This window comes from Pogona vitticeps, chromosome 5, assembly GCF_051106095.1.
Source record: "Pogona vitticeps strain Pit_001003342236 chromosome 5, PviZW2.1, whole genome shotgun sequence".
Taxonomy (NCBI): domain Eukaryota; kingdom Metazoa; phylum Chordata; class Lepidosauria; order Squamata; family Agamidae; genus Pogona; species Pogona vitticeps.
The window spans coordinates 160,262,555-160,283,773 of NC_135787.1; the positions used below are offsets into that span (position 1 = coordinate 160,262,555).

At 41.9% G+C, this 21,219-nt stretch overlaps 1 protein-coding gene across 2 annotated transcripts in view; it reads right to left on the minus strand.

Moving 5' to 3' along the window:
* Positions 1-1,235: 1,235 nt before the first annotated feature.
* Positions 1,236-21,219, minus strand: part of GRIN2B (glutamate ionotropic receptor NMDA type subunit 2B) — a 572,475-nt gene continuing 552,491 nt past the window's right edge. The window contains exons 1-2 of one of the 2 annotated variants that reach the window (XR_012087292.2): positions 1,536-1,669; positions 1,236-1,436 (exon numbers count right to left, since the gene is read on the minus strand). The gene's annotated coding sequence lies outside the window, so the exon portion shown is untranslated. Of the gene's footprint in view, positions 1,437-1,535; positions 1,670-21,219 lie in introns of those variants that run through there. The other variant, XR_012087293.2, reaches the window with a different exon arrangement.

Below are 21,219 nucleotides of genomic sequence, written 5' to 3' on the forward strand. Positions count from 1 at the left end.
AAACAAAGACAACAGAAAGTAGCCAGAAGTCCGCTTCTGGTTTTGAAAAACAGGGTGTGCTTTTAAAAAAAAATGTGTGAAAAACTGCAGGAGGCTTCCGTCACTTGTTTAAGCAGGGCTCCTGCTTTTAAATGAGCTTCCAGGAGCAGCAAGTCACCTTTCCCCCTCCCAGGGAAAATCATTTGGGGAGGGGGGGGCGAGACAGGGCAGGGCAGCTTGGTACACCAGGGACCACAAACCCTTTTTGGAGAGCCTCATGGCCCCATTTTGCCTGACTGGAAGCAAAGCTGACGGCGACCGACCGACTCCCGACCTTCACGAAAGGACTCGCGGAGGGGCTGCGGTCCAAAGCCTCCGCAATGGACCCTGTGGAGGCAAAAACAACCACCACCACCCCAAACCCTGATGGGGTGGGTGAGGTGGGGTGGATGGGAGCGTTCAAGTGGGCAAATCCTCACAGAACAGGCGAGCTGCGCTGGGGGTGGTTGTCAGTCGGGCAATACCCAGCCCTACGAGCCCCCCCCCCCCCAACTCCACCCCTGCGCACGCTAAAACATTGACTCCACATCTCAGGCTAAAGCAGAGCATCCGAGGTGCCAAGCCCGCTCCCAGGACGCTTCTGGTCCTCGAGGCCTCCCGAAGTGTGGCGGGGAGGGGGCTAAGCCACACGCGCCCCTCCCTCAGCAGCAGCCCCACTCCCCCCGCCCCTCCGCGGCCAGCCCAACGTCCTGCCTTCCGGAGTCCCGGGCAGGGCTGGGGAGCTCGGCTCGGCTCGGCCCGGTCCGGCTGGGGCGGCGGAGCGGGAGCGCGCTCCATGGCCTCCCCCTCCGGCGACTCTGCGCAGCTGGCCCGGCAGTTTCCAGCTCAGCTCACTCTCTGGCATCGCTTACTAATCTGTGACAAGTTCAGTATGTGCCCAGCGCTAGAGAGTGAAGGAACTGACATTGGCTCACCCTGGGCAGCCCGCGCGTCGCGCCTCCGCTGCTGCCGTTCTCCGTAGGGGCGGTAGAGGGCTCTCCAGGCAACTCCATGAAACCAGCCGAGGACCCAGACTCTCTCTCTCCCCCCCCCCCCCCAACCTCCCTCCCGTTCACTTCAACTGCAGCCCTCCCTGGCCTTGCGGATCCCATCCCCCTGCTCGCTCGCTGTCTTTCGCCCCCGTCACTTCTGGATCGGTGGAACTTCCCCCCACCCCGCTCAGCCCCATTCCCCACTCCCATCTTTTCCCCTTTGCGTTACCATTTGACCTCCTTTTCCTTTTGCCTCACAAAAAGCCCCCTTCGCTACTTACTATTTTTAGTCCCTTGATTTCTCTTTCTCTCTCCCCCACATTTCCAGCCCATCTTCTTCTTCCTTCCATCTTCTGGTTTTGTGCTTTGGAGGTGCTTTTCTTTCTTTCTCTTTTCTTTTCTTTTTTTTTCTGAAGACACATTGTTCTGGGAAGAGATGAGAAGAATTTCATTCTTAGTTGACAGAATCAGCCTGTTCCTGTTCTTGAAAGTAAGAAAATCTTTTTAAAATCTCCCTTCTCTCACACATTCTTCACCGCTAAACGTATCTCGGTGCTTCTGTGACATCGCTTCAGACTTGAAAGCGACTGCATTCTCTCCAGCATCCCTGCTGAAAGTCATTCAGTGACCACTTTGAATTCTGCCTTTCATACATGCACACATACGCTTTGTAGTCTCTTTGCAAACCGTTCAGATTTCCCTTCCAGTTCCTTGAGATCGAAGACAGGCAGAAGACAGTGCTGTCCTAAGTGTCTGTAAAGGGTAATTTAGTTCTCTAGTAAATCTAAGTTATTATATGAGGATTGGCTTGTACACCTTGTCACCTTGTTGGAATGATTCCTTCCCTATGTTAAAATTAGAGTACACTGGAACAGAGCTGCAAATTTATGGAAAAGAAGACACCAGCATTAATCATAGAGTTCAATGATGGCGAGATAGCATTGTCAATTTTCTTACCTAGATCTGAAATTAGTCAGGTATATAGGAGCAGGAGCTATGCCAAATTAACATGGCAGCCACGATCTTGTTCTGGTGCTGCTTGTGTCAAAAGACGGTAAGGAATGTTGAGTTATGTTTTGAAAGTGACCGGTGGCGATTAAGATGAATTCTGCATACATTTTTGAATCAGTAAAAGGACTCAACAAATTTAAGCCAATGTATCGAGACAAGAATTCATCCACAAGTTCATTGTGCTGGCCCACAATCTCATGTCTCCCAGTATGATTCTTGATCAGAACTAAAACAAGAAGGTTGTAAGCAAACTGACCTAACTTTTAATTTGTTTGCAAAAATGGTAATGTATATTTTGTAATGTTTCTAACTACTACATATTGAAAAATATGTAAAAATATGAGTTAGGTAACAAGCAGATGCTTGACATTATTGTTCAGTAAACTAATAAAGGATATATGTTAGTTTTAAAACTTAGACTTACTCAGCTTTATTGCTTAATCCTTTGTAGGTGTTTGACACTATATTTATACCACATTTACATTTTAATTGTTTGTATAAGTTTTTATGTATAGTCCCTACAAAACATTGGTTGTGGAAATGCAGAAAAATGCAATAAAATTGATCGAAGAAAATTTTCAAAAGTGAAATGTGAAAATAATTGACTTTCAGAACATTACTTTCATATTCTGGAAGATTGTTCAGTTGGTTAAAATGTCAGCTCTGTTTTCCACACTTCAGAAAGAAATGCTAGAGATCTAGTCTGTGCTAATAACTTAAATATTTTTCTGCATGCCAATAAAGGAAATTAAACAAGTCTTCTTTGTCTGCAAATACTAGATTTTAAAACTTTTTCAAATGTCTAGGGCAACTAGTCAAAAGAAAAAAAAATGCACAAAAACAGTTCCCAGATTCCAACAATATTGGACATGTTTCAGTAAGAAAATATACAACATTCTATGCCTAGATTTTGCTCCTGGCATGTAACTTCCACTTAACATGTAAGTACACTTGAAAAGTCAAAGCATAACAGATATTATAATACAAAAAGTTAACATACATATTACATATATGTTAGCATTGCTTATTTTAGAATGGATAACATTAAAAATCAGTATAATGCAGACATTTGTCTGGGTCAGTTCACACAGAACCCTGTTATATCAAGAGTGAGCTGCTTAGTTGTGATGGTTCCCCAACTATCATTAACTTCCGTTGTTTTACCTATGATATACTGGAGCAAACAACTTGTGGTCTAGATTTTTTTTAATTTTTATTTTTAATGCTCATCAGGTCTAGCCAGCATAGATAGCAATGAGGGATGACAGAAGTTGTAGTTCAGCAATAGCTGGGAGTCTGCACTTTCCATAACCTCATGTAAGTTAGTATCTGGTGATGAAAAGCGGATTAAATATGCCATTCTGCACAGCTCTGTGTAACAGCACCACCTAGTATAAAACATACTGACTGATCCTATGATCCAGTGAGCACAGCAAAAAGTTAACAGAAAAAGGGTTGTGCAAATGCCATTGTAACAGTGCAGTCACACAGATAATATTTTTATCTCAGTGTAGCAAAATAGTGGGAAGGCTAGACAGCTGCAGCAACTCAGGACTCTGCTACCTGTACAAGATCTCCCCAAATCCTTTGTAGATGTAAAGAACATAGGAATGGTGACTCTAACAGTGCATCACTACCAGTTTCACATTGTGATCTAACTAAAGCAATGTGTACATGGAACTAGCATAGTTTGTCTATATACCATTCACTACAACTCTTTCTCCTCTATTTCCTGGTGTGTCTTTTTTTTTGTGCAAGAGGATGTGCTTTATTAAAGAAGCAGAAGTTTTTTGTTCAGTTAATCTGGCTGGAGGCTTGTCTTTTGCCCTAACTGTGGTATCTCACTTTTTCCTTCTTTATCAGATTCTTTTCTTTAACAGTAAATTTGAACCGTTTCATCATAGACATATTGTTAAATGCTTGCTGTATTGTGGCTGAAACAGAGAAGCCTGACCACAGATTAAGTTATCTATCATGGAAAATGGACCAAGAAAAGATGTGAGTAGAGAAAAAGCAGCTTATATGTTGGTGGCAACGTCTACCACTCCGGTTGTTCTATATCCTCCTTCTTAACTTCCAAGTGGGTTCAGGTTTCGTGCTCCTTCACAATGAAAACCTCTGATATGATTTATCTTCTTCATAGGGGAGAAAGGAGAGATAGCATGCAGGGGACCTGTGCAATGTTACTACGGGTGGAATCGCCTGCTTGCACCATTTGTGAGTTATATGGTGAAGCTGAGAATTAACACTTCTTCCTCTGCTACATGCTGAGCACTGCTATCAACCTGCCAATAGCAGAACTTATGCAGTCATAGGAAAGAAAATAGCCAAGGGCAGGGAGAGAAAAAGAGGGAGAGAAAGGTACAGCCTGACTTCAAGATGGGGGTGGCGGAGAGAGAAATTGTCCCACAGGATTGCTGACCAGGTAGACTATACTCAGAATTTAACGGCTAAAACATTGACTGTGCATCTGTACAGTTTTTTTTTTTAATTTCTAGAAAGGCCTGTTCTGAACACAATGTCAAATCCAAAGTATTTTATGATTTAATCTTAAGGTTTCCACTTTTTTTAAGGGGTATGATCATATCAAATTGTTAGTAGGTGTAGGAAAGGAGTTGTGCAAATTCTATTTGTGTGTGTGTGTGTGTGTATGTGTGTGTGTGTGTGTGTGTGTGAGAGAGAGAGAGAGAGAGAGAGAGATTCAACCGAAACTGAAACAATCCTGACAAGAGGAAACATATATGTACTCTACGAATATTAATATTAATGAAGGGCATGCTGAAAGGTAATGAAATTCAGCAAGGAAGGGACCAAAGTTCAGCCGTATATGCTCTGCATGCATATAGCCCCAGGTTCAACTCCTTGCAGCTCGAGTTGAAAGAATCTCCAAATCTCCAATAGCAGGTGACAGGAAAGGCAGAGTAGACTTTTCTCAGTCTGAAAAACTGGAGACGTGCTCCTTACTGGTCAGTAGAGACTTTAGTGGCCTAGATAGATAAATTGTCTGACCTGGTATAAGGCAGCTCCCTGCATAAAGCTACAAGGAATGCTAGTTCTGATGAACCCAAAGAAGTAGTGAGGTAGGATTTACCAAAGCTGACCAAAAAGGTTCAAAAATGTGTGTACATGTGTGCATATGATCATGAGAGAGAGAGGGAAGGGAAGGGAAAGATAATCAGTGAGACTATTGAAATAAAAAGGTATAGCTGCATTCCTAACTATAGTCACAAGGCATATAGTTTTCTATAGACAGAATGTTGAGACTAATGACTTGGAAACTAACCTTGAAGTCAGCACCAGCCCCTCCTATCAGGTCCGTAAACAGCCTTCTCCCACCACACCATTCCTAAAAACAGTGGCCACAAGGCCTTTCTAAGACATGAGGCCTTCATTTCATTCTTGCTCCAAATAAAAATTGTGGTTCAAACTTTATTCTCCACAACCTCTTTCGTTACTTTTATAAAATCTTTATAAAACCTCTCTCGTGTGGCCACGCCCACTGGGGAATTCTGTCAGTGCTAGTCCAAAAAGCAGTATCTTGGTTGCTCTCCCCTTGGATTTACTCAATGTGCTGTACATGGAGCGGTCTTTGAAAAGTGATCAGAAACTTCATTTGAGTGATAATTCTGCAGCTGGATTGCTGACCAGGGCTGGTGACAACAACTCTGCTGGCTGTGCCTAATTTAAACTCCTGGTTATTATGACCTTCAATATTTCCTATTAATACCCCACTGCACAAGAAAACTACAATCATTATTTTACAGAGACATGGGATGAAGCAATAAAGTGGCTTGACCACGTTGCACATAACATCTGCAGCATAATCAGTGTTCTTAGGCAAGCATTCCAACTGTACAACTGGTCATTCAGATCCAGTTGTCTTTCTATCACCAGTGCAGAAGCAGTGGTACTTTAAAAAGTACTGAAACGATCACCACTTTTTTAATTAGTCACTTTGGTTTCCATTCTTCTCGTTCTTCTTGCCAAGAGACACATTTCACTAGAAATGTAGATTACATATTCATCTGGCTCCTGTTCTAAAGTACCATTGTGCCTTTTCAGTATGAAATGAACCTCTGATTTTTTTTGTTCTTGTTATGTGCTGTCAAGTCACTTCTAATTTATGGCAACCCTATGAATTAGTGACCTCTAAAAGGTCTTGTTGTTAACAGTCCACCTCAGGTTTTGCAAACTGAAGGCCATGATCTCCTTTTTGAGTCAATCCATCTCATTAGACCTTCCTCTTTTCCTACTACTGCTGTTGTAAAAGAGGCTTAGTACAGCACTGCCTTGTTCTTGGCTCAGTGTTGAACAAAGTTAGTTCAAGTGCAACAACAATAAATAAACCCATAAAATCCTCTCATGGTACAAAATATTCATATATAAATGACAGCTTTCCTATTCCTTCTACCTGTGAGGCTGTGGAGCAAGTTTCACAGGATTGCAGGGAAATAAATTTCAAGGTAAGCAGAAATGGAGGAGAAGAAATTTTGATATTTGTATCTGAGGTAGAATTTAAGCCTGGGCAGAACATGTAGATGAAAATGATGACAATTATCTCAACCATGGGGCATATTTTGCTGTCTGCCTGGCAACTCAGAAATGTCCCCCACCCCACCCCTTCTCTGATTCTGGGTTGTTGCATTAGCTGCTTAGCTTGGTTCTCCAGATTTACCTCGTGTCTGTTTTCACAAACAGCTATCTAGAATAAGACACACACACCCTTCACAACTCTTGCCTGCACCACCAGCTGGAATATCACACATACCTCTCCCCATCTCAGGTTCAGGGCAGAAATCTCAGGAAATGGCACACTGAAGATCTGGAAGCCCAGAAAAGCTTCTGCTGTGTCAATCAGACATTATCAGCAGTTAAGGATTCCCTCTTCTAATGATGAGATACCTGTAATGTATATTTTGGCTCAGGGTAGGAGTATGAACACCAGCAGTGGACCTCTAGCCTGATCAAGCCTTGTCTAGAACAGTGCCCTAGCCAACTCATGGTCTGTAGCCCTATATCCACATATCTGAGAATAATCCCCATTGAACACCCATGTGCAGTGTTTCTGTTTATTTGTTCTGTAGCCACCTTTCCTATTCCATGAATCTGAAATTAGTGGTGCTGCAGAGACAAGACATTGATTATTTATTCAAGGGCTTTGCAGGAGAAAAGGCAAAGTGGTATCATTTCTAAGGTAAAGGAGATGCTCTTTGTCTTCCTGAGTTTCTCCTTTTCTCTCCCTACTTCCAATCACACAGGATCCGTGGGAACACACACACACAAAAAGATGGATGCTGCATCTGCCTCAGAAGAACACGCATTACCCATTTCAAGCACTGCCAAACGCCAAGACGTTCTCCCAAATTAGCAAAGAAAGAAGCTTGTAAATTTTCTGGTTTTAAAACAAGATTGTAGGAAACCAGTGATAAGAATGTTGCCCTTCCTCACTTTTTTTGCAGCACGATACCAACTCTCCAAGAGATACACTGTTTCTGAGCCCCTTCTGTCACTGTATTTTGATTAGCAATAACAGTGACCTGCACTTTTCAGTATGGTGCGGTATCAGTCTGAGGAATAGGGTTTATTATTCATTGGCTGATATCCTGTTGCATAGCTACACACTTGTCATTACACCCACAGTAGCTATAATAGTGCCAAGGCAGAAGTGCGATCCATCAACCACTTCCACCAGCCTGTTGTACAATGCGTGGTGACAGAGACAGTGAAATCCATAGTGCAATAGAATTTCTTAATCTGTGTTGCCAGAAAGCTATGCCTGTGTAACTTTATGTTACATGGTGATGAACTGGATTCTGGCCATTTTGTATTTGAATAGACAGCATTATATCTTGTGGAAAAGTCACTTGGTTACAATCCCTCAGAAACACTAAATAACAGCAAGATCATCAAAAGGCATTTGTGAAGATTAGGCCACATCACACCAGCAAAATGTTCCCCTGTGGTTATGCAACTTTTAATCGTGTTCTTGTCATACCAATAAATACCAATGGGTATTTATTCCAGGATGTGCGTCCCAATGTGTTTTCGGGTTACCGAGTTGTTTCCTTTCAATTCAACAAGCACACAGAGCTTCTTGTTGACACCATTTGATAGAAGTGAACTGACACATCAACACAAATGCCTCAGAAAAATTAAAAATGAAAACAGTTTAAAAGGACATGCACAGTGACAGTAGTTCATAAAAGTTGTGATAAGACTGTTCATGCACTCAGAAATTGAACAATTTTTTTAAAAAAAGATCTGCAGCAAGAAAAGTAGAAGCTTCTAGCTGAGTGAGAAATGATCCACAGTTCGGACGCTCACCAGGTAAATGATTAGCAAATGGTTGTGTGTCATGTGACCGCAAATTTAAAATACAAATTCAGTGGGGGATGGGAAGGCAACATTTGGCTCATTTCACTGCAGCCTTAGGAAACAAATGAACAAACAAACATAAACAAATGAAACAAGAAACTCCCAAAAACTACGGAGGAAAAAACCTGGAATATTGTGGAAAATTACCTTCAAAAAACAACTAAAAACACTGATGTATCGGCAGGCCTTCCCCTTTGTCAGTTCCTGATTCCCCTTTCTTTCTACTCCCTAGTTCTCTCCCAATCTGTTGCAACTTTTCTTTTGTAAAATTGTTTTTAATCCATATTGTTGTTGGTCTATTGTTGTAAGCCGCCTAGAGTAATCTTAATTGATTAGATAGGCAGGATAGAAATCAAATAAATAAATAAATAAATAAATAAATAAATAAATAAATAAATAAATAAATAAATAAATAAATAAATAATCCAGGAAATTGATATTGTGAGCAGTTGCGACAAAGACGTGGTTCCTCTGGAAATTGTGACCATTTGAGCAAGCAACGTAATTGTTTATATTTTATTGAACTTAAGAAATATTTAAATGTTTTAAATCATTGCAGCTCCCAGAAATACCTGGATGAGAGTTTACATAGGTCCCTCAATAATTTTTTTTTCCTACTTATAAAGTAGCAGAAATCCACAGGCTATAGTAGATTGGATTTTTAAATTTCAGATATTTCAAATATTCTCTGAGTGCATTGTCTCATGTGCAACCTACACAAACCTTGCTCATTGAGCAAAATGGCATCAAAATAAGTAGCATACTGCCCTAGTAATATGCTATAATTAGAGATGAGGACGAATCACCATTTTGGTGATTTGTCCTGCTTTGTGAGCCATCAAAGTTGGCAAAGCACAAATCTCCTCCCCATGAATCGATTCGCTGGTTCGTCTATGTTTTTTTTAATAATAATAATAATAATAATATAATTTATTGTCATTGTAAGTATATACACAGTATACCATATAACGAAATTCACAGACACCCAGAGACCAGACACATGCACACACATAACATTCCCCAAACACTCCCCACCCACTAGAAGTCCCCCACTAAAAATACAAACATCTACACCTCAGGCCAAGTAACACAGATAGCTGGAGGCTATCTAAAAAAGCTGAGTTTCAGTTTCCTTCTAATAAAACATGACTGCTTGCAGCAATAGGCCTCAACAGGCTCACTGACATCTAACAGATTACGGGGGGGGACGGGACTTTGAGCAGAGAGGTGGGTAGGAACAATTGGTTAGTGCTGGATAGATTGACAGTCATCCTAGCCTAGAAAGGTCCCTCCCGCTAGGGGCAGCATGCAAGGTTGCAAAAACTCCATCTCTTTATGTCTGGTGAGTTATTCTTTAGACTTGTTTTACTTCTAAATAGGAATCCTGGTTGTCATCTTCCCCTTCTCCTTGCTCATAGCAAATTTGTTTTGAGGGGGTCCTGTAAGTCCAGAGTTGGGCAACCATGTGGCTTTTTTTGAACACAAAAACACACAGAGATGCTTTCCCCACGTTCTCAGGCACATCATTTTTGTTACTGTTTTGCTAAGGAAAGGGGGATTTGTTCCATACAAAATCCTTTTTTTTAAATAAAATGGAAACAAAACAGTCAGAGTCACCAGATGATTGGGGCAGGTGATGAGGAGGCGGCAGTTTTGGAGCTGGAGTGGGGGAAGAGGAGCTTCATTTCCCCACCCATCTGAAGCATAAAATGTCACACTTCAAGCATGACGTAGGGCGGATGTTGAAAGAGTCCAGCAGAGGCAAAAGGGTGGGATAAAGCCTCAAAAACCTTCAACATATGGGTGGGGGTGGGGGAGAAAGAGTTTAGTTTCCGTGGTAACCAGGCGTATGGTGCCTCTGTTTGAGAAAGCTACAAGAGAAAGTGAGGCCTTTTCCCTGCTAGGAAAGCCAATGAATTGGAAAATAATTATACAGCATTCTCCCCTTCCTCCCTTAGTCAGGTGCATTCATGAATAGAGCCCTTTATAAAGATCTTCAAAATTTCAAAACATGTGCCAAAATAAATCGAGATTGGGGGCCTAAACTACCACCCACCCCACCTGGATCTCCAAAAGGCATCAATGGGAAAGTGTCAGTCAGGGTGGAGTGATCTGCTTCGTGCTTAAAAGGTTCTTATCTTTAGTTTGATCTATTTTATCTCTCTTCCCTACACCCTGCTTGATGTTTTTCTTCTCTGAGAAAACAGAAGGGTCTTGAGATCACTCAGATTTGTCCCCTTTGGTAAACGACACTCCTGTTGCTGACCTTTTCCCTGCCTTTTCCTGTGGCCATCATTCAGTGTGTCACAGTGATTTTCCTTGGCAAGGAAGGGAGCATAGTTCAGCCGTGTCTTGTTTATCTAGAATAGTGCTGCATCAAGTAGGAAAATATAATTAAATAAATAAAATAGGAGAGTAGCTGAAAATAGAGGAAAGGGGGTTCTCCATCATCCTTTTCAAAGACAGAACCCACAAAATCAGTGGTTCTGAGCCTTTTTCGAGTCACAACCCACTTTTCTAATAGTCAAGTAACCTGTAACACACATCTCTACCACGTTTGCATAAAAAGGTATTTTTAATGGGCGAAAGTCATCCCATCTCAGAAAGTAGAGGCTTCTTTCTGCCCCAAAGAGCCTGTTTCTCATACATACACATACATGCATACATGGGGGGAGGTCATCGGGATATTTGGGTTACAGTGTCATCAGTACGCTGATGACATGCAACTGTATTTCTCTGTTACCACCTCTGCAGTGGATGCCGTCCAGACACTTGAGCATTTCCTGGTTTCAGTACTGGAATGGACCAGGGCTAACAAGCTCAAACTGAACCTGGACAACACAGAGATTTTGTTCCTGGGGTGACTGCTGATAGGTTAGAGGCAACATGCCCTCTAAATTTCAGCCCTGCTGGATGTGGCTCCATCTCTCGTGCACACATCGTGCATGTATGAACTTGGCCCCTGTATGCATGTGACTCCCCCCCCCCCCCACATGCTGTGTTCTGTCATGATCGGAACCTAACACGATCACTGCACAGAGAAGAAAGAGAGCTGCATTGAAGGAAGCAGAGTCATGCACACAGGCATGCCCAGCTTAGCGGGAACCTTGGTTAGAGGGTATGATCTCTAAGTTAGATGGTATTCCCCTTCAGATAAGGGATGAAGTGCCTAATTTGGGTGCTGTTCTGGATTCAGGAATTTCTTGGGAGTCCCAGATTGGGGCTGTGTCCAAATCAACCTTTAACCAGCTTTGATTAATCACCCAGCTTTGTCCCTACCTAGACAAGAACTCCCTCAGGACTTTGGGTCAGGCCCTGGTGTGAGACAAAAGGCAAGAGGGATACCCCACTCACTGGAGAGCCATCCCTCCTCCACAACGAGGATAAGGAGGCAAGACCCCAGCCAGCACCCAAACTGAGAGAGTGCAGAAGGAAACTGAGAGAGGAGAAAGAGAGAGTGGAGAGAGAAAGGAAGGAAAGATTAGAATGGAGGATAAGAGAGATGAGTAGGAAGAGTTACAGGAAGGACCCTGGGAGAATCAAGACCCAGAGAGACGAACCCTGTGGATTGATGCCTGAGATGATGAGACCATGCCCCTGTTGGAAGGGTCGATGGGGCAGACCATAAGAGACTGAGTTCCTTCAGATTTGCTGGGATCATGGAACACCAATTGTGGAAATCCATTCATGTTCAAAGATTGGAAACACCTTCGGTACCCGTTGGCGGAAGGAGATAAATCTCAAGATCATGTTATGGATACTCGTTTAATATTAAATGCACCAACAAATCTTTCACCTGTTTTGAAGCAACAAAAATCTTCTGATTTGTTTGAATCGAATATGGAGCCAAAAATCAAACCCTCACACCTGGTCATCTCTCAGACTGACTACTGCAATGCTCTGCAATGCTCTCTACGTGGGGTTTCCCTTGAGCCTGATCTGGAGACTTCAATGGATCCAGAATGTGGCAGTCAGACTGGTGGTGGGTGCAAGTAAATTTGCTTGCCTCCACTGGTTACCCATGGCGTCCTAGATCAGGTTCAAGGTGTTGACATTCACATACAAAGCCCTCTATGGTTTTGGTCCATGGTACTTGCTGGAGCATCTTTCCTTAATGTCATCTGCCTGACCCACAAGATCATCCCAGTTGAGGCTCTTCCAGGGAGCAACCCCAAGGGAGGCCTATAAATCCTCTACATGAGATAGGGCCTTCTACACAGAGGCTCCAACTCTATAGAACCAGCTTCTGGAGGAGCTATGTATAGCCCCATCCCTGTTGACATTTAAGAAGCAATTAAAGACATTTATTTTCAGGAAGGCACTGACCCTAGCTGACCACCTTTGAATCCCTCTTTTCTTCTTCCCCCCACTTTTTCTCCATCTGCTCTGGGTTTATATGATTAGTCAGTGCCATCTGCTTTTAGGGTTATTGTTGATACTTTTAATATTTCTACCTTTATTTTGTTTTCTGTTATATGTGTTGTACCTGCTCAGAGGAGATCCTCAATGCTAATGGGCATGGAATACAAATTCAATAAATACATAAATTGCCAAAATGGAGTGGGACCACTGTAAAAGGGGATGGGATGGATCATTCTAAGTTGAAACATGTATGGACAGCATAATTTGATTCCAACCAAAGAGCACCAAAGTGAGCCAAATAGCAAGGTATACGTCCTGCTGGATGTGCTCTGTGTTAGGAGGTATTTCTGGTAGTATGATGGATCATTGTTATTTCCAACCAGCCAGCCTCCCAGGCTAAGCAATCGTTTTCGGAAAACTGAAACCTCCAAGCTGTAAATGAGGCTGATGAGATTTACATGCATAGTTATTTCAAGGGGGTGGCATGGGTGGTTGAGGAGGAGACCCCCCCCAAAAAAGGCAAAATATTGGAAAGAAAATAAGCTGCAAGAACTAACCACCATCTGTAGTCCCTATTATTTTTTCTTTCATCAGCTTCCCATACTTGAGTGCTAACTGTCAAGTTTTCATAATTTCATAATAAATCATCATTTAGTTATAGGCTTATAGCCAAATATATCATAGTGATATATAATCATAATAACCCACCCTGGTCTTATTCACAGATCTTTGACACAAAGTGCAAGTTTCAAGCAGAAAAAACACTAATTTCTAGAGGTTACCAACACCCACTTCAGGGATGGGGAACTGATGTCACATCTTCAGCCCCAAGCATTTTCTTAATGTTTAATATTTAAAACTTATCTTGTATCGTCTAGTGACAATCTTTTTTTAAAAAAAGTCTTAATTTGAGAGGTGGAAAAACAGAGCTTCTGGAGTACCAAAACAAAATTTCCCTCATGCTTTTCATGGAGATGTGACTGGACTTTCTGAGGAAAATATACTTTTCTAAAATTCAGGTGTGGGAGCCAGGGAGATTGGGGCTTTGCAAGATTGCGGCGGGGACACCTGTGGCCAAAGAACACACATTGCCTTCTCCTGACCAGCTTCATAATCATGCTAAGATTGCTCTAAACTCATTCCGTTGTGGCAAACATACTGATCTTTCATGAGGACTTATAGCTCAGCCAAGTTTCCTGTCAGAAGACTCCTACTGCTCACATCTGAGAAGCCCTCTGCATTACCTGTCTTTTTTCCTTAACTGATTTTCTGTGCTAAGAAAAAAGACAGCTGAAACAATGGGTAAGCACAGGAGGTGAGCAAAATAAAAACACCAGCATTGGACCTCCTGTACACTTCCATGCACCAAGAATGGCCATTGCACAGTAAAAAAATTAAAGTCATCTAAAAACAGGCACAGACCTCTATGGTATACATATTTGAAAATTAACCTTCATATTCAAATGTGGACATTTTGAAGATGTTTATAAAATGCTGGGTACACCTAAGAATGTGTAATATGTAAAGAGCTATGTTTTGAATTTATTAGAAATTCACACTTCATTTCTCTGGGGAAAATTTCCCACTATTTGTGCAGCTAATTTTGCAGCTCAAACTTTGCTGAAGTTCATTAACATCTGACCTCAGCTTCCCCACCACAAAAGTTTTGTTTGCACCTGTAAAAGGGAATGAAAAGCAGTTTGAATGTGTCTTAATTCACAACTTTGGGCCTGATAAAAAGTAAAACTATACATCGCAGACAGCCCACCATGAGAAGAGAGAATTCCTTAAATACTGAGAGTATCTGAAGCTTTTCACATCTCCTGTAGGTTGCTAATTAGCTTGTTTGCTTTTCTGAATGATCCTTGACACAAGCTTCATTTGTCAGTGTGAGTTTTCAGACATAATATCTACTGGAATGATATCTCTGAAATACTAACATTATTCCTGCTTTTAATGGCATATTATCTGTCTTTTAAAGTTTAGCCCAAAGACACAGGGCAGTTCTTCAAGATGCAACCCAGCAACCATAGCCAGAGGGGATATGACTGCCATCCTCAATGTCCTTTCCTTTTGTAAAGAAGGACAAGATTTAAAGAAAATAAACTGATGTTTAAAGTTATGTTGATATACAGAAATGAATGGGACTGGCAGTTAATTTACATGACAGTGTACTATCTCCTAAGATGAAGGGAATGGGTTCTTAAATGGAGAATCTGGCAGAATCTGGTAGCAACAGCAAATACAAGCTGACATCTGGAGATAAAGTCAGGCAGTGCCTTGAACCTGTGAAACTGCCACTCATATCATTACCAAGCAGAAACAATGCTTCTCAGTGGAAGTGGCTCATATATTCAATTGGAAATCGTTCAGCGCTTGTATTGTGTCATGTATCCCACTTCACAGAGGACAATGCTCCATTTGGATGGTAGTCCAGTCTACATATTTTTGAAAAGCACTTTTTGAAAAATGAAGAGCTGTGAAAACTGTGAACAGGGTGAAAGCTGAGTTTGCCAGTCATTAATAAGCACCTTGAGAACAAACTGAACAGACACACAGGCCACCTGGTCACAGACTCCCTGATATGGCAAACTATACTATATCATGTTTTATTTAAATTATAGCAGTTATTTTTAAAAATGAATCTATATGGAAAAAAATTGGAAATCTGAGTCCCCTCTCGATTTGATGTATATCCTCCCTCCCTCCCTCCCTCCCTCCCTCCCTCCCTTCCTTCCTTCCTTCCTTCCTTCCTTCCTTCCTTCCTTCCTTCCTTCCTTCCTTCCTTCCTTCCTTCCTTGACAACTCAATTGGAACAAGCTGGACAGGCTACATAGAGTTGTTTACAGTCGCATTGAAGTCCATTATGCTATTAGGTGCAATCCTTCTATCCACGTGGCATAAGCACCTTAAGCAACTTAATTTGTCCTGCCTCCCTTAAGAAAGGAAAGCAAACCCCCGCCCCATCTCCCTCCTTGACCCTTCATGTCTCTTTCTCCTTTTGGGAGGAAGCTTTCCAATTTTATTTCTAAAAGATACAGTGCTGCCTTAATAGTCTATCTTTTTAGAAAACAACTAGTTTGCTTTCTCCCTCTGAGGAGCAGAGAATGTTTTTTTTATTTTGCAATATCATTAAGGGGCTCAGCTTAATGACACGGGGAAACTGAAACAGGAGGGGAATTTGAAAGCAGGAAGTTCCACTTTGATTTAATCCTAGTGATTGCATATTCTGGAAAAGAACCAAAATGGAGTGATCCCACCCATGCCTTAAAAATAAAACAATTCCTGATAGGGACCCAAAAAGGTGTGGGTAGGGACACTTTGGGGAAGGACTGGTTTGTGCAAGCATTTATATCATCCGGTCCTTGGCAAATGGAGTGAACCAGCCTTTCCCTACAGTTGACCAAATAGCAGGACAATTGGCCATGTAGTCATGCCTCTCCTTCCTTCCTTCCTTCCTTCCTTCCTTCCTTCCTTCCTTCCTTCCTTCCTTCCTTCCTTCCTTCCTTCCTTCCTTCCTTCCTTCCTTCCTTCCTTCCTTCCTTCCTTCCTTCCTTCCTTCCTTCCTATGTGTAAGTGGTCACCTTAAGTGTAAGGATTATTCAAAAGTTATCAGCAAGGCCCTGTTTCCATATGATGGGGTTTTGTACTGTGTTTGATGAGATGCTGAGACATGAGCTGAATCAGGGCTTTTTATGGGTCATTACTGTACATGGTTAAAAGAAAGCAAAAAGGAATTGAAAGTTTCAGTACTTTGTAAGGAAAATGCAGTGCCAAAGGAGGAGACTGACACCTTCACCTCCCTATTCCTGCCATAATGCCCATTCATAATTTGCAGAGATGCTGAGGACGGTCTCTAGAGAGGTCACTAGACTGTATATTTTTCTCCTGTCCACCACTGCCTTTGACTTTCAAAGTCCACAATAGATGTCTCTTGCTTCTCTTTTTCTTTTGTTCATTGGGCTGGAAATGGGAAAATAATTCTTCCAGTGGTAACTCTGGTGGCGCTGTGAACCCCATGAACTCCAAATAATGACAACAACATGCCATCAAGTCAATCCTGATTTATGGTTACCTTTTTCAGGGTTTTCTAAGTGGAGAATGCTCAGAGGTACCTTACTATTCCCTTCTTCTGAGGCCATCCTGGGGCTGTACAGCTTGCCCAAGGCCACACAGGCTTGCTCTTCTCCCAGGAGGCACAGTTGGGAATCAAACTCCCAACCTTTGGCTCTGTAGCTGGATATCTAAACTTTCCAGCCAGTTACACCAAATTATAGCCATGGTGCATTTCCATGTTTCTAGGAATGTGTTTTTATCCAATGATCTGGAAAAGACAAATACCAGCAGGGGCACAGATAAGGAGCAGGTCAGTGTGTCTCCAAAAGGGAACAGAGCAGGATGAACATTTTCCATGCCCCCCTTATTTGGGCACAGACAAGTCAGGGGTACTGTACTGAATGAGCTGTGCTCATTCAGAAACATCTAAGAAGAAACAACAGAAATGAATGAATTATTTAGAGTGAGCCCTTCCCCAGCCTCAGTATTTCTAGCTTAGTCCTCTCTTGTCTAGTTCTGATGGATATGCATGTATGAAGTAACATCAAGTAAAAAAGATATGATCTCTACCCTGTTTTCTTCCTCTGAGGGGGAAAAAAACCCTGTGATTCATGGATATTTCCATGAATTATGCTAAAAATGTTTTTGGATAACCAGTCTGCAGGTCCAGAGGAAAGGCTATGGTACCTCTTGAAGTACAATTCTTCTGTGTTTAGCGATGCCCGTTCACAGGTTGCTGACTGAAGTCTCAAAGAATTACAGTGCTTCTCCAGGTGTCAAGACAAATATCAGGGCAAGTGGTGCTGGCAGAGAGGAAAATTCTTTTTATGTACATGTCCTCTAAAGCTTAGGCACCCACTGCCACTCATTTCTAGTTGATGACATGAACCAAAGGTTCAGAATGAAGGTGCATATATGTTTGTTGAGCCTGCACAACATCAGTGCCCTCTGAAAATCAGGAACAAGGGTAGAGGACTGTGGGGAGAGCTGGTAAGTTCATGCACTTTTCACCATCACATCATTTGGGGTGAGGAATGTAGTACTATTGGCGTAACTCCCACATGCTTTCTTGTTGCACATTTCCTGGCAGGAAGGATGTGGGCCTTGTAGAGGAGGGTGAATCCCCCTGCCCATGATACCATAATGCCCCAGATCCTAGCCTCAGGTTTTGACACTGAAATCTCAAGAAAAGGAATTTTTATTAACTTGGCAATCCTATCAAACCTGAATGCATCTCTGTGGCAAAAACACAGTGTCAGAAAATTCTAGCAAGTTCAAGAGAAGAGAAGAACTTAATTTCTCCGAATGTATTGATTTCCTATACACTAGGAGGTCTTGCCATTTCAGGAGCCAAAGAGGGCCATCCCAACCATTAGACATAATGAGGTAGCCACTTTAAGCAGCAAATGGCATGAGACAGGAGTTGAGGCACAGAAACGGAGTCCAGAAACATATATGTTGTATGGCCTCAGGGAAGTGGAAGATGCTCTTCCATTATCAGTGTTGGTTTGAATTGCTAGTTGAGTTGACTTCTACATATAGAATGTGGGAGGATATTTGATCTTCTATCTCAGGCAGCAAAATGTCTTGGGTTGGTGCTGATACCATCCAAGAAGTATGAATGGCACATAATTTTTTCTTAATGTATACATGATCCCTTAGTCTGGGAAATTCCACCTGTGAATATTGTTAGTGAATATTCTGTTGCTCTTTCCTAGTGGTCTGAAGGTTTTCTTCTGTCTTGATTCCTGAAAGAATAGGTAGTTAAGCTTCATATTTGTGCCATCAGAAGGCCACAGAAGAGGCAACAACCAGGTCAATAAGTACATATATAAGAATTTGGGACAGCTAGTTTAAAACATTGTGTCATAGTTCTTTAGAATTTTCTATCATTTTACTGATAGCAAAACTGTAATAAAGTTTTCTCTGAGACTCTCTCCCTCTCTCTCTCTCTCTGCAGAGCTGTAATTAGAAATTTTGGCAACCAGGGCTTCTTTGTCCTGTTGGTCACAGAAGATTGGCATAGGCTGTTGGAAGGACTTGGAATTTGATTATTCTCTTTTTAATCAGAGAAAAAGTGCGGAGAGATCAGCCCAGACTCTCCCCTTCTCTTGAGAACAGAAGAATGATCAGTCTGGGTGGTTTTTGATGGAAGGAGACAAAACAACTTTTGCTTCCAGTCCACAATTTTGTTCTTTTATAAATAGAGCATGGATCTACATCTTCATACTGCCTTTGGAGAGCAGAAGAACAGAGGAACGGAAAGGTGGAGCAACAGAGAGAGCAACAGGGAGAAAGTAGCATTCACAGAGATTCTGAGTCATAAAAGGGGGAAAAAACCTGTTAAGTTTAGCAGCAGATACAGAACATGCTCCCCAGAGACATTCATTGTTACACGAGAAGCACGCAAGATTGTGTCTTTTGAACAGAGGCAATGGTCAAAGGTGCCATGGTTAAATTGAAAAAAAAAACTGGTAAAATGTGGCCCATTATGATTTTACGGCGCTCCGACGCTCCAGGACTTTCACCAAATTTAAGGGTTTTTTTTTTTTTAAAAAGCTTGGTTTTATTTTACATACACCACATGGCACAGAGGCAAGTTTGCCTATGTTTGGAGAGGTTCCCCAAACCCCCACTTTTCCCAGAAAAAAAAGATGCATACAAATACTACTTAGCCACTAGAGAGTGTAAGGAATTTTTCCCATTAAAAGCACCACTTTCAAAGCACCATATATGAAGTTCACCTGGCAGAAGTGGCCGGAGGTGGTCCATTCTCTCTCTCTCTCTCTCTCTCTCTCTCTGTGTGTGTGTCTCTGTGTGTCTGTGCGTGCGTGTGTGCGTGTGCTTGAAGCAACAAATCTTTGCACTTTCTGAATGTCAGCACCCTGGATCAAAGCCCAGGTTGCTCTTCCTTTGTTATGGCTCTGCTTTAATGTATCTCAGGTGCTTAAAAGGTAGTTTAAAATTCCGTCTGGTGCAATAGAAGCCTGCCCTTCCCTTTTCCCACTATGTTTCCCTTACACTGGGAACTGAGGAGGAGTGGCAAAGCCTCCTCAGTCGGCTGGCTGTCATTGCTGCCAGGACACAAAAGCACAAATCAGGAAAAGAAGTAGTGTTGAATAACGATTTGCTGGGAGAGCTCCCTGGCCTTTCCCTTATGAAAGGAGAGACCCATCCCCGCTCAGTATGCCAAGATAAAGAGCCAACAAATTATTGAGGTGATGCATAGAATTGTTCCCACAGTTCCTTTTGCAGTATATAATTTACAACATCTGCTACTCTGTTCTAACAAAGGCAAAGCTTTCAAGCATTCATCTCACTGTTTTAGCTGCAGAAATGTAACGCATTTCACATTTGAGAGGTTGGTTGGCTGAGATGGGATGAGAGCATGGGAGAGGAAACAGAATTTTGCACTGACACTATATTGGCTTAAACATCTGCCTTTGCAACAAGCTGAGTTTGTGCTGTGATATTTTTTAAACAGCCAACCTGGTGCTGTGGTTATACTGTTGGGAGAACAGGATTCAAGGCCTTGTGTAGTCATGAAGCTTGCTGGGTGACCTTACAAGAGTCACCTTTTTTTCAGCTAAACCACCTTCACAGGGTTCTTGTGAGAATTCAGGGGGCAGGATAACTGTGTAGGTTTTCACTGAATTTCTTGGGGATAAGATGGGACAGAAAAAAGTAGTGACAGATAGATAAAGAAAGCTGTAAGCAGAACACTGTGAAGAAATCACAATGGAAACTTTTAGTTATGTGGAGAAGATCCAATGTTGCAGGAAAACAGGGGAGGACAACTTGCTAATGAGAACATTAGGCATTAAAGAAGAACGCTGGGATCTGTGGGAAATATGCTAAAGCTGTAAATCGATGGCAACTATTTTGTAATAAAAATGATGATGCTGATGATTTTCCTAGTGGTGAAGGGCACAAAGAAAGCGACTCATGAAAACTTGGCTCACCTTGAACAGTTAGTCACTTTTCAGTAGCCATTAAATATGGTGGTAGTCACTACTTCACTCATAGAGTAACTGGAAATTTCATGACAAATGGAATTCTATGGCAGAAAATCTAATCAAGCACTGTCAAACATTTAAATGGGGGCAAGAGCAATATATTTATCCTTAATATTTATTTTCAAAAACTCCTTGGGAGGTCAAAAAGAAAACAGAAGTCCCATCTTAAAGCAAGGAGCAAAGCAATGAGGATTCAGGTTCCTAGTATTTTTCACTTCATGTGAAAGAAAGAGAGAAGAAAAGTAATTACTCTTCATTTTCCTAAGTGTTCTGCTATTTAAACTGCAGCAAATTTATAACTGTGTGTCACTTTTAGATCAAGCTGTTCTTAAAATGGGAATGGGTGACTTCGGGTAATGTCATACCTTATCTCTTACAAGAATAACAGG